At 38.2% G+C, this 11,762-nt stretch overlaps 1 long non-coding RNA gene across 1 annotated transcript; it reads right to left on the bottom strand.

The window, feature by feature from the left end:
- Positions 1-1,704: 1,704 nt before the first annotated feature.
- On the bottom strand, positions 1,705-3,932 carry LOC308365373. The gene is made up of 3 exons (XR_013968654.1): positions 3,854-3,932; positions 2,406-2,473; positions 1,705-2,246 (listed from the first exon to the last, which is right to left on the bottom strand). It is a non-coding gene; the product is annotated as an uncharacterized lncRNA (long non-coding RNA).
- Between the last annotated feature and the right edge of the window lie 7,830 nt (positions 3,933-11,762).

Below are 11,762 nucleotides of genomic sequence, written 5' to 3'. Positions count from 1 at the left end.
GTGGTGGGGACTGTTTTTAGCTCAATATAAAATAGTTCTCAGTAGGTCCTTACATTATTCTTAACCAAATCACACTGAACTAAGGTTGGTTGTTGAGACAGGGATGTTACACACATACAATAAGCCCAGAGAGCACCCAATGTGATTCAATTGTGGGAAAGAACTAGACTGTATAGTAGCCTGCTCCCTGTTGTTAAGTATTTCTTGTGGTTTGGCTTATGCCCATATAAGCACATTTGCCCTTAACTGCTGTTTTCTGCTCACATTCTTAAGTGTTTCTTCCTGTTCTATCAATACAACCTTTTTCCTCCTATTCTATAGATACCACCTTTTTCCTCCAGAGGTCAAGTCATTTCCTCCTTATCTATCGATACCACCCTCTAGACCCCTTTCTTACTCTGTCTTACAAGAGTTACAGCCTCCTGTTTTTCTGCTCCCTGTTTTCTGCAACTGCATGGTGTTTACTTTTTTCCCTGTGAACCTACTTGCCATTTTCTCATGCTATATGGATATATGTTTGATTTTATCTTACACTACTGCCGATTTGCTGCCACTCCAACACATCCTAAACAGACATAAGGGGGAGGTCACTAAGGCTTCTGTCTCGGTTTCCTCACATTTGGCTAAGTTTCGTTTCTCCACTTTCCCCTTTACTTGCTCTCACTGAGCGTTGCTTCGTTAAAAACAGCTATCTGTTGGAAATTTTCTGTACTACCATTAGCTACCACTTTTTTAATATGACCTCTCTGTTGCGGTACAGTCAAGGGAAGAACTCAACTCAAAATATATATGTGTAACAACATCTTGAAAACCAATGAGAAGCTTTGTAAAAAAATATATATTTTACACCCGTTAAAACATCAAATTTTATGGTCACTGTTAAGTTGTCATTTTGAGTTTGGTTTCTTAATAAAGTGCCTGGGCTGCAAGCATGTTCCTTAAAGGCACCCAGTGCAACTTTATGTAAACATTCAATGAAAAATAAACATTCAATTTCTAGTCTTTTTTACACGTAGTAAGTTTCAATAACTCCATACCATTACATATCGACATTCAAGGAGCAAAGATGAGACGTCGTTGTGTGGTGAGAACTGATAGAAAATCGTAAACAACAACAATCGCCGGTGGGGAGAAGCCATATTTCCATTGACTGGAAGCCTGCTTTATTTATTGTAGGTTACAAAAAATAACGAAAATGGCGGCGGGTGTTGTTGTTATCGATTTTCTATCAGTTCTCACCACACAACGACGTCTCATCTTTGCTGCTTGAATGTCGGTATGTAATGGTATGGAGTTATTACTTAACTTACTACGTGTAAAAAAGACTAGAAATTGAATTTTTATTTTTAAGCCTCGAAAGTTGCACTGGGTGCCTTTAACAAGGGGAGCACAAAACACAGTCCCTGCTGATCACAACAGATAACACCCTAGACACTCACAGAAAGATAGACTGAGATCCAATAAAGTGCAGACAAATTAATGAGGCATCCTATATTTCGATCCCAGAGAGAACTGCTTGAATATTAGTCAGTGCAAACCAGTTTAGTTTTCCAGCTTTCTGCCCCTAAAGCAACAAAAGTAAGTTACATTTATATTTTTCTCTGTGACATTTAACTCAAAACATGATTCCAGTTACAAATGAACTGTAATCTCAGGATACATACAAAAAATGTTTTCTCTTTCTTATGCCATATATTGTAAGTTTGGCTCATATACATTGTGATCATATTCCATCCGCACGTTGCATGTGTGTTGTTAATGCACAGCCAAGGTATTGTCGTCAGCTGGACTACCTTGAGGACAATCTCTTTTTCTTTTTCTCCAATCTCTTGACTCCAGTTCAGTGACGGGAAAAAAAAGCTAAGAAGAGGAAGCGAAAGACAAATTCTGCAGAACCAAATAGACAAGAAACTGTCAAGTTGCAAACTAAATGTGCACATATGGGATCCCATTTTGCCTGCTTGCCTTGTACTTCACTTTTATGTCATTTCGGATAAGCATCAGTCATCAGACAAGAGTACTATATGTAAATCACAATGTGATGATCTTTATCACATTTTGGGAAAGAGATTATCCTGTGATCCTGTCCCACTCCATGTTACCAACGGTTTTCCAGTTTCTCCTTTTTGTTCTTCCATTTGTGTAGTGAGTTTTTGTCAAAGAGAATTTGATAAATGTGTTTGACCTTCCTGTAGGAGGACTCCCATTGTTCAAACTTCTTGTAAGAGATCCTTCCTTTATTGAACCTATGAAGGAAATAAATATGATATTGGGCTGGCAAATACACTCAAATTTTTCATGCTCATACCATGCTTTTTAATTGTATTCCATATTCTATTTCATGATGACGCATATTTCTATTTTCATTATGCCCATTGCAGGGAATTAAGTGAAAGTATAGCTACCTGTGTAATTTCTCAATGGGAAAATCCATCATAGTAACAAACTCAATGAAGTATCCACGATGAAAACCCTGAAATAAAAACAAATAAATAGTATTGTATTGATTTGTAAAACCATTCCATATAATCGTATTCTCCCAATGTACGTACATTTTGCAAACATAAAGTTAAATATTGCAGTCTTCAAGTGCTCTATTATGTTGACATAGTTGGACAGGATATTTAAAGAATAAAAATACTTTAGGTCTGAAGATGTGTATGTCTCTTAAAATGTCTTAAGTCTGAGAGTATACCAGTGGAAAAGACAGTTTAGTGTACACAAGAGAACTATCAGGGTGCCTGCCTCTGAATGAACCATACTGCCATGCAGATTTGGGTGCCCTTTCGTTAAAAAAAAAAGCCCTCTACAGTGCTCCTGCGTGTGGGAAAATATCCCTGATGGGCAACCTTTCAATAGACAAAAAGCATGGTGAAGTGCCTGCTAGGGTGAACTATGTAGGTAGAGACATGGTTTCCAAATGCGTGCAACCCCCAATGAAGAACATGAGACATAATAGGCCTAATGTGTGCTGTAAAATACTGTGTCCATACTGTGGCGTAAGCGCCCACTGCACTGCATTCTTACCTTTTTCTTTATTTAGTGCATGATTCAAACAGGACAGAAACCCAGGTAAACTAAACAAACTAGTGCACTTATGATCGCTTAAATAAGAGCAGTTTATATCGCCATTGCTTATCCAGGGTAGTCAATGTAGTCCAAAACATGCATTACCAAAACTGGCTACAGGCTATGGCAGCAGTTTCACACAAGCCACCACTAATGGGCTCCAGCAAATGCTAGCATCATAGTCTACAACGATTGCGAGGCATATTTAACGCTAGCAATAGCTTCTGGCTCTAAGTTTCTAAATAAGCAACTAAATTGTAATTGTAATAAACAGTGTTCTTTATAGTTTTATAACAACAACGTCAGTAAGACCTGAACACACACACATACACTCTATCTCTCTCTCTCTCTCTCTCTCTCTCTCTCTCTCTCTCACAATAAGCAAAAAGCGACAGAGATCACTGAGGGAAAACACTCATAGGCCCCACAGCCCCTTCCCTAGCCCCAGCAGCAGTGATGTTGCAACTTCTCTCCCTCTTTGCAAAGATAAATACAATTATCTAAATTCTCTGCCTTATTATAAACATTATGTCTTGTTGATACTAAAATATCCAACAGTAATAGGCCACAGTATAAAAACTATTAGCCAAATACTGATTTGATTTTGTGTTTGTTTTGTTTGATTCTGTTGTTTACTGCACTTTAAAAACTATTCATGTTATTATTTTTGAAAGCATGCTGGCATTACAGCATTTTGCACGGTACTGTGTATTATAATCATATATAGCAACCAATTAAAGCCACACACACTCAATGCATAACAGTGAACAGGAGAATCACATACCATTAAAACATAAGGATACATCTCCCAAAATTCCATATTCATGTTGTCGATGATGACTAGATTTTCTTTCCTTGACATAAGACCCAAAGCTGAAGCATAAAAACACGGTGTGTATAAAGATAATGTTTATAACAACATGTTTAATGGGAATGCATGTATTAAGAAGGAAAAATATATTTTAAATAAAGACCCAGAATGAAAAAAATTACTTTACCCTTCTTCCGTGCCTCTTCATGTGCTGTCCATAGCTTTCTGGTATCAAAGTTGACTATCTGGCCACCTGGACCATCTCTATAGTAATCATCTGCACTCACTATTACCCTCTCTGGATCAGCGAGATCAGCGGCAAGATAATATCTAAAGAAAATAATGTGTCTTTAAACCCATGCACTTCACTGCATTTTTTAAAATAAATAACGTTGACTTGAATAAACATTCCTCATGCCAATTGGTTTGCTTTATCAAGCTAAAACTCAAAGTTTCTCTGAGCCTAACCAACAGCAATTTCTTTCCCATAACATTAGCATAACATGATCAAACAATTAACTTAAAACTTACTTTGCTAAGTCTGTCTTTCCTGATCCAGGCATACCTCGGAGAATGATCAGCTTTCTCAAACGTTTCCTTCCCATTTCTGTTGTGCGAGTTTGTAGTCAGAGTTTAGTGGTTCCACAGGGGTGTGTCCAACAGCCCCTTTTGAATATGTGTTTTTGTACTTTGGCTGTATATTATATCAACTTCAACAATTGATAAAAAAGAAGTTTACATTACAGCCCATCCACAGAGATAGCAGCCTTGAAAACCAGTTCACAGTCAGAATAAAATTAGTATCACCCTTATATTTATCAGGTTTGTTACTATCAATAATCTATCACAGCTGAGCATACCTACCTCTAATGCCCCATAGGGAGTTGCACAGTTTCCTCTGGTTGCTGGCAAACTGAACATGGAGTGTAGTAGTGCTATGGCTGAGTCTACTGCCACAGTACTCATGAGAGACTGGGGGGAAAGTCCCTCAGAAAGTGGTGATTCATGCCCGGGCATGTTCAAAAACTAGAGAGGAAGTACCTATTTAGTTTGTCTACTGGGCCACTAAGACGCTTAAAGTCTGCTGTTACAAACTGATAAGGTGGTCAAAGCTGCCCATAAACGCCTCTTCTTCCTGAGGAGACTCAGGAAGTTTGGCATGAATCCAGACATCCTCACCAACTTCTATAGATGCACTATAGAAAGCATGTTGACTGGTAGCATCTCAGTGTGGTTTGGGAGCTGCACAGCCATGGACCGTAAGGCCCTACGCAGTGTGGTCAGATCCGCTGAGTTTATCATCGGCAGGAAACTCCCTTCCCTTCAGGACATCTACCTCACAAGATGCCTCCGAAGAGCTGGCAGGATCCTAAAAGACTGTCACCACCCATCCTTCAGACTGTTCACCCTGCTGCCTTCTGGTAGAAGGTATCCAGTCTCGCACCCGCAGACTGGAGAACAGTTTCTACCCTAAGGCCATCAGACTCCTAAATGAACAATAATGCACTCTCATCACTTTACACTCGCCATTTTACTCTACACAGGCTCACTTTCACTGCTGTTTGCACTACATTTGCAATATTGCACCACCCACACACTTGAAGTGTCTTTGTCTCTGTGTTCAGGTTATTATGTGTACAATATGTTCAGTATAGCTAAAAATATCATGTAGGTATGTTTATTTGTTTAGTATCTGTTTAGTATGTGTATTTATGTTTATGTATATTTATTTATGTATATTTATTGTTTATCTAGTAGGTCTACTACTCTGTCTTTTTATATTGTTCTACTTATTGTTAAGTTATGTTATGTTATATCATGTTGGAGTACTTATATGTTTATATGTTATGTCTTGTTAGGTTATGGTAGTGTGGTATGGTGTCCTGTCCTAAGAATTTCAGTGCCCAGTCCAACTCTGTTGCTCTGTGTATCTGACAATAAAAAGACTTGACTTGACTTGACAAAGAAGGTTGGTAGACTTGTGACTTTAACCATACCATTTCTGATGTATCTCCAAAAGTAGCTTTGTTGTCTCCTCTGGTATGTCTAGTTTCCTAGGACCCCTCTCTCTGTCTAGATTAGACCAGTGGTTCTCAAACGTTTCACAGTGAGTACCACCTCAGAAAATATTTGGCTTTCCAAGTACCACCATTGTAACTATCATTGACCTTCGGTAGCATGCTGCATGATAGGAACTAAGTGTTATTACCTCACTGTAATGCCTGATCAGGAGAATAAGCATGGCTCAGATAAATAACAAACTTAAATCATAGGGATCTAGTTGTTTTAATGATTTTTAAATATATGTAATATCCACTGTGATGTATGGTGGCTCTACACTTCTGATAACAAATATAAAAAATATGGATAACAGGCATAGGCTCACAAAAATATCTGAATTTATTGAATGATGAATGACGATTCCTTTTTTATTCCAATAATAACAATTCCACCTCAAGGAGGGAGCCGCACACACATGCTACACTGGTGGGTCACCAGTCGTTGTCTATGCTTTCATCGGTATCCTCCCACGTCTCTTGTGAATTTTCGTCATTCAGGATGTCGAAGATGTTACTTGCTTCATGGTATCGCGCACTCATGCGTTCCAGTTTTTTAAATGGGACTTTACCTTTACAATTCCTGAAGAATACATTTTATAGTGTGAGAAAATACTCCACCAAAGTTAAACATCAAAAAAAAAAATTAACAAATATCTAAACTGGTGTTATATATAATACTGTATATATATTATGGTTTTAGGATCATGTGACTTACATACCTGTATAACCTCTCAAGAGTAACATCACGGGGCATTTCAATTAATGTAATCCAGTAGCCACGGTTCAAACCCTACCAATTCAAAATACAATAAATCAGGACACATGATTTTAGCCTGTTAGTAAAAGTTGTCACTGTTCAAACTGATTTTTGTGTAGTATGTGTAGGACCCTGTCTAGATAAATAATACATGGCTCATCTCTATACTGGTTTGGGTAAATTTGATGAATTAACTGTAACTCAGCCATGAGTTGAGCTTGTGACTTGAGCTAGCCTACTAAACTGACCGTGATAAATGTAGGTTACGTAAAACCAGTAACATATTATTTTAAGTAACAACAGCTTATTACGTGGATTGTCTGAATAATGTGATGTGTACTGTTAAGTAATCTTTCAAATCATACCAGAGGAAATGTCTTGCAGCATTGGGAGAACACATACAATGCTGACCATCAGAACATACCATTAGGACATATGGATACATCTCCCAGAGACTCACGTTGGTATTGTTAATGATGATTGTATCCACCCCTTGGTCCATGGCTTGTAGAGCTGTCAGATTGTTATATAGTGTATTTTAAGCACAACTAAAGAAGAATATCTATATGTAAGGAAATTAATGTAGACTGGACTGCCACCAACAAACAAGATAGGCCTATTGTTATTTCAATTAATAAACAAACAAACAAATAATACATTTATAAATATGATAATCTGCATACAGACTATGATTTTTGTAATTGGATTACCTCTCCACCGTGCCCGTATGTGTGACTCGTGACGTTGTTTAGGGGTAGTGTAGCCATAATCAACGGGGAAATAATCTGTAGCACTGATGATTTCTCCTCCCCACTTATTCTGAATTTTTCTTACGTGAAAAAAAGAATATATAAAGGCGTAAGAAGACAACATTCTGAGGGCTCAGATACACATACGCGTTTTAGTAAAAACGCGACGCTAGGAAATGCATTGATTCCTATGGTACGGGGCGCTTTGCGTGAAAGCGCGCCGTACCATAGGAATCAATGTATTTCCTAGCGTCGCGTTTTTACAAAAACGCGTATGTGTATCTGAGCCCTGAATCTGTACCACAAGTTTAACTTTCATTTTCCTGACATCACACGTAGCCCACTAACCGAGGTTGTCTTTGGTACTAAAACACAACGGTTCATAATATGTAGTTTAAAGTTCATAGGCTAGTTATGGTTTCATCTGTATTTAAATAAATGTAGGAATCTGTAATGTAATGGGGGGTAGCCAACATGCCAAAATGGTAAAAGCCTTATTCTGTCTCGAAGAGGCGACGTGCAGCGCATTCCTGTCACTTTATCGTGTCAGAATTTTGATTAGACAGACGATGTTCTCAAAACTTAAGGTTTACCTCACCTGCGTCTATCTGAAATAATTTGAATCATTCATACAGTTTTGTTAAATACCTTGCTTTGCCTTTTGTGTTTGTCCCAGGTAAACCTCTGAGGATGTAAAGGTTTTTTCTACGATGGTATCTCGTTCCCCCCATCTTCATTCCTCAACAAGTTTTCTTCTCGACACATTTTCGATCGTGACGTGGGCGTGGCACACATTTGGGTTTGCAAGGCCGTCATGTCCAACGTGTGACCACATCAAGTTGCTAAACACGATGTAACATCTTCTGACTTTTACTGTTAACATTTTTCTTAAAATGTGTCTATGCCCGTGTGACATTGTATACTCCATTTCAGCTTTTTACCAATTATGTAGTTAAATTACCCCCCTCTTCTATGACTACATGAGCCTTTACAGTGCCTTACCTACAACTTTCTGTCATTTGTGCCGTAAAGTAACTGTACTACAACAAAAGTTAAAAAGTGATATGAAAATGCCCACAGTGTTTCCACTGGCTAGTTGATGTTGATGAGTATCACAGTGACCGATTAGATATGCATATTTTATTCTAAATTGATCTAAAATTGAACTTTCGAAAAGTTGCATACCATTGCTGTATATGACATTCAATATATCAAAAGTGATCATTGCATTCACTTAATCATTAGTAAAATAAATAATTAACTCTGGGTAGTTTATTTTGTGTATTAAACTACTCTACAGAATGTGCCTTTAGTACCAATGATAAGTTACATTGCAAATGTAGAAGGGAGAATGAGTGGGGCCAAAAGGACCAGGTGAAAGCTATCTCACGCTCCCACCTCACCAAAGCACGTGATCACAGGGTTTCACAGGTTCAGGGTCACCGGCAGAGTTCCATTTAGTCATGCATTTCAGCAGTGAAGCACACTTTCTGCCAACACCTCAGAGACCGTCAAAAAGGCACAGCAGCGACTACACTTCCAGAGAGTACTCAGGAAAAACAACCTAGAGTGTAATCTGATGGTGGCCTTTACCGCACTACTCGAAAGTGTACTGTCCTACTGTATCTCGGCAAGGTACTCCTGTTGCACTGCAGCAGACAAGAGAGTCATCCAAAGGGTCATCAACACAATCCTGGCTGCTCACTGCCCTCCCTGGAATCCTTTGCCAGCTCCCGCTACCTTGGCAGCGCCAATAACATCTTAAAAGACTCTTCTTAATATATGAACTCTTAATGTATATATATATATATATATATATAAAAGCTATTCGTACTGTTTTAAATAGTTGTACTGTTGTTGTGTTATATGTTGTCCTTGTCGCACCAACAGGAGCAGCACTCAAAATTCCATTGTATGCGAATACAATGTCCATAAAGGCTTTTCTATTTCTCTATTTCTATATTTAACAACTCTGATTTTATTTTACTCTCTTTTATGTTAATCAACAAATGCCTTACAAATTTTGCTCCAGTGTCATCTGAAAGTCAATTCTGTTTTTAATATAGCTCAGTTTAGAAACACAATGCAAAACAACAAACATATCAACAGGAGATCTGTACTGTTTATCTCTTAAACACTTGTGCGCGACAACCTATACAATTGTCTATCATTCGATGACTGGACCTCCACTTCTTTTGAGAACTTTCATCAGTGAAGATATCACAGCTGGATGTTACATGCTGGTATGAACTGTTCATATATGCCAACTTTCCAAATGGGACATGACCGCTGCACCTCCAAAAAATGTAATTTATAGTGTGAAAATCAAAATATCCAAATGGTTCCAAAACATAGTGACAGGCTTCTTGCCAGTGCAGGCTTCTTGCCAGTGCAAGTCCTGAACAGAAACATCCCAGGTGCCTTCCGTTACAAAGAATTTAATGCAATAGCCACGGCCAAAAACCCTAGCACACAAGTTAGTATAAGTATCACTAACGCTTGTGGTGTTCGGCTCTTGTGAAAGCTTCTGACTGACTGTTGCGACACCAAACATTCTGGCCACTACAGACACTAAAAAAACATCTTGCAATGTCATACAATAATTAAAACCATTAATACCATTTCCTACCCTTAGTTTGACCCTTGTGTAGGAGAGCTCTGGAGAGTCACATAGATAGAAGATAGAGATAAGAAGTTCAGGAAGTGTGTCAACCCAGTGGAGTTGCCAAGAGTCTGGAATGTTTTTATTGGCCCGTTCTGCTTTTGCTTTGTTACCTTATCTTAGAGTTGCAAATCAGCCACAACAGACAACATAGTTTAAAACTGTGCCTTTGTTAAAAGGCATAAGGTTGCTCACCTCCTTTCAGAGGTCAGTGAGTTTGATTTACTAACTGTCTCTTTAGCTTTCTGCTAATGTGATCTCAGAGGTTGAGATACGTTGCAAGGCTGGTTCAATCACTTTAATCACACATTTGTATTGACTCATTAACTTTGCCTCTTGCCCAGCTGGAGGAGACAGATCCACACCACAGGGAGCACCATGGATGTGGGTTCGACAGATTGCCTGGCAGGCATTTTACCACAGCAGCAAATAACATTAAAGTGCATACATTAAGAAAACCAAAACACATCAGAACATACAATCTGTACATAGGGAAACATTTCCCAAAGGGCCAGGTTACTGTTGTGGGTAATGATTGGATCTACCCCAGTGTACCCTAAAATACGTTTATTTAAGTGCAAACCACAAATAAGGTTTGCAAGGAGAATATGAATGTAGGTTACCAGTTTTAGAATAGGCTTACCTGCCTTGCCTGCCCACATAAGAGCTCTGTGAAGTGTTATAGGGATGATTCTCTCTATTTCACTAAATTCATTGCTTAGATAATCATCAGCACTGATGTTCACTCCACCATGAAACTCCTTAGGTGCCCTTATTTGACATAAAGTAATGGCAATACTGAAGAAGTAAATAGGCCTAAATGGTAGTAAGTACACTTTTACTTACATTTTTTGAACTTTCTTTCTTTAAAATTAGATATCATGCTATAACATGGGTTGTAGGCAGTCATACAAATAAAAATAAACTAAGGGATGTATTTTGATCTGTATCTAAATAGTTTAAGTGACAGTGTATGCTGTAATGGCAAATGTAGGTTTGCCAAAGTGCCATGTTGCCAACAGGATAACCATATTGGCTGGGTCAGGCAATGTGCAAATCAGTAGTTTTTTAAATGTGAAGTCGGAACCATTAAAAGTTGTCCTTTCCGTACAATGTTCATACAGAAATTGGACTCAAAATGGAGGAAACTGACAGCTTTACTCAAACAAAGCTCTCCTGACACCTGCTACAATGTGAACGAAATTGGAATTAACCTACACATTTGTAAGAGAAAGGCCGACTTTACCTTGCTTCTCTTTTTTTCCCAGTGCCGGGTAAACCCAGTAAATCTCTTCTCCTCTGCATTATCACATCAAGTTAAGTTCCTTTTGATGCTATTTTGACCTACGATGTTAATAAGTCATTGTGTGATTTGGTTTATATATTTTATTAAAACCTTAGGCCTATTTGTTTTCAAAACAATGTTACGTGTCTGTATAAAAGGCAAATAAATAAATGTTCATTCTGTATCTCCTTTCTCTATATCTACATAATTCCATGTGTTTGGTTGTGCTATGTGGATATGACGACCATCCAGCCCACACTTTCTGACATGGTCTTGGGTCCATTCTCTTTGTTGCCTTGTCAGGATAGGAACTTTGACTTGAAACATGGGGTCGCTATGAAATGCTCATGAAAATAGACATGAAAACAA

The sequence above is a fragment of the Sprattus sprattus genome, assembly GCF_963457725.1.
Source record: "Sprattus sprattus genome assembly, chromosome: 1".
Classification (NCBI taxonomy): domain Eukaryota; kingdom Metazoa; phylum Chordata; class Actinopteri; order Clupeiformes; family Clupeidae; genus Sprattus; species Sprattus sprattus.
Note: the sequence above shows the minus strand (reverse complement) of the source record. Positions and strands in the feature narration are given on the sequence as shown.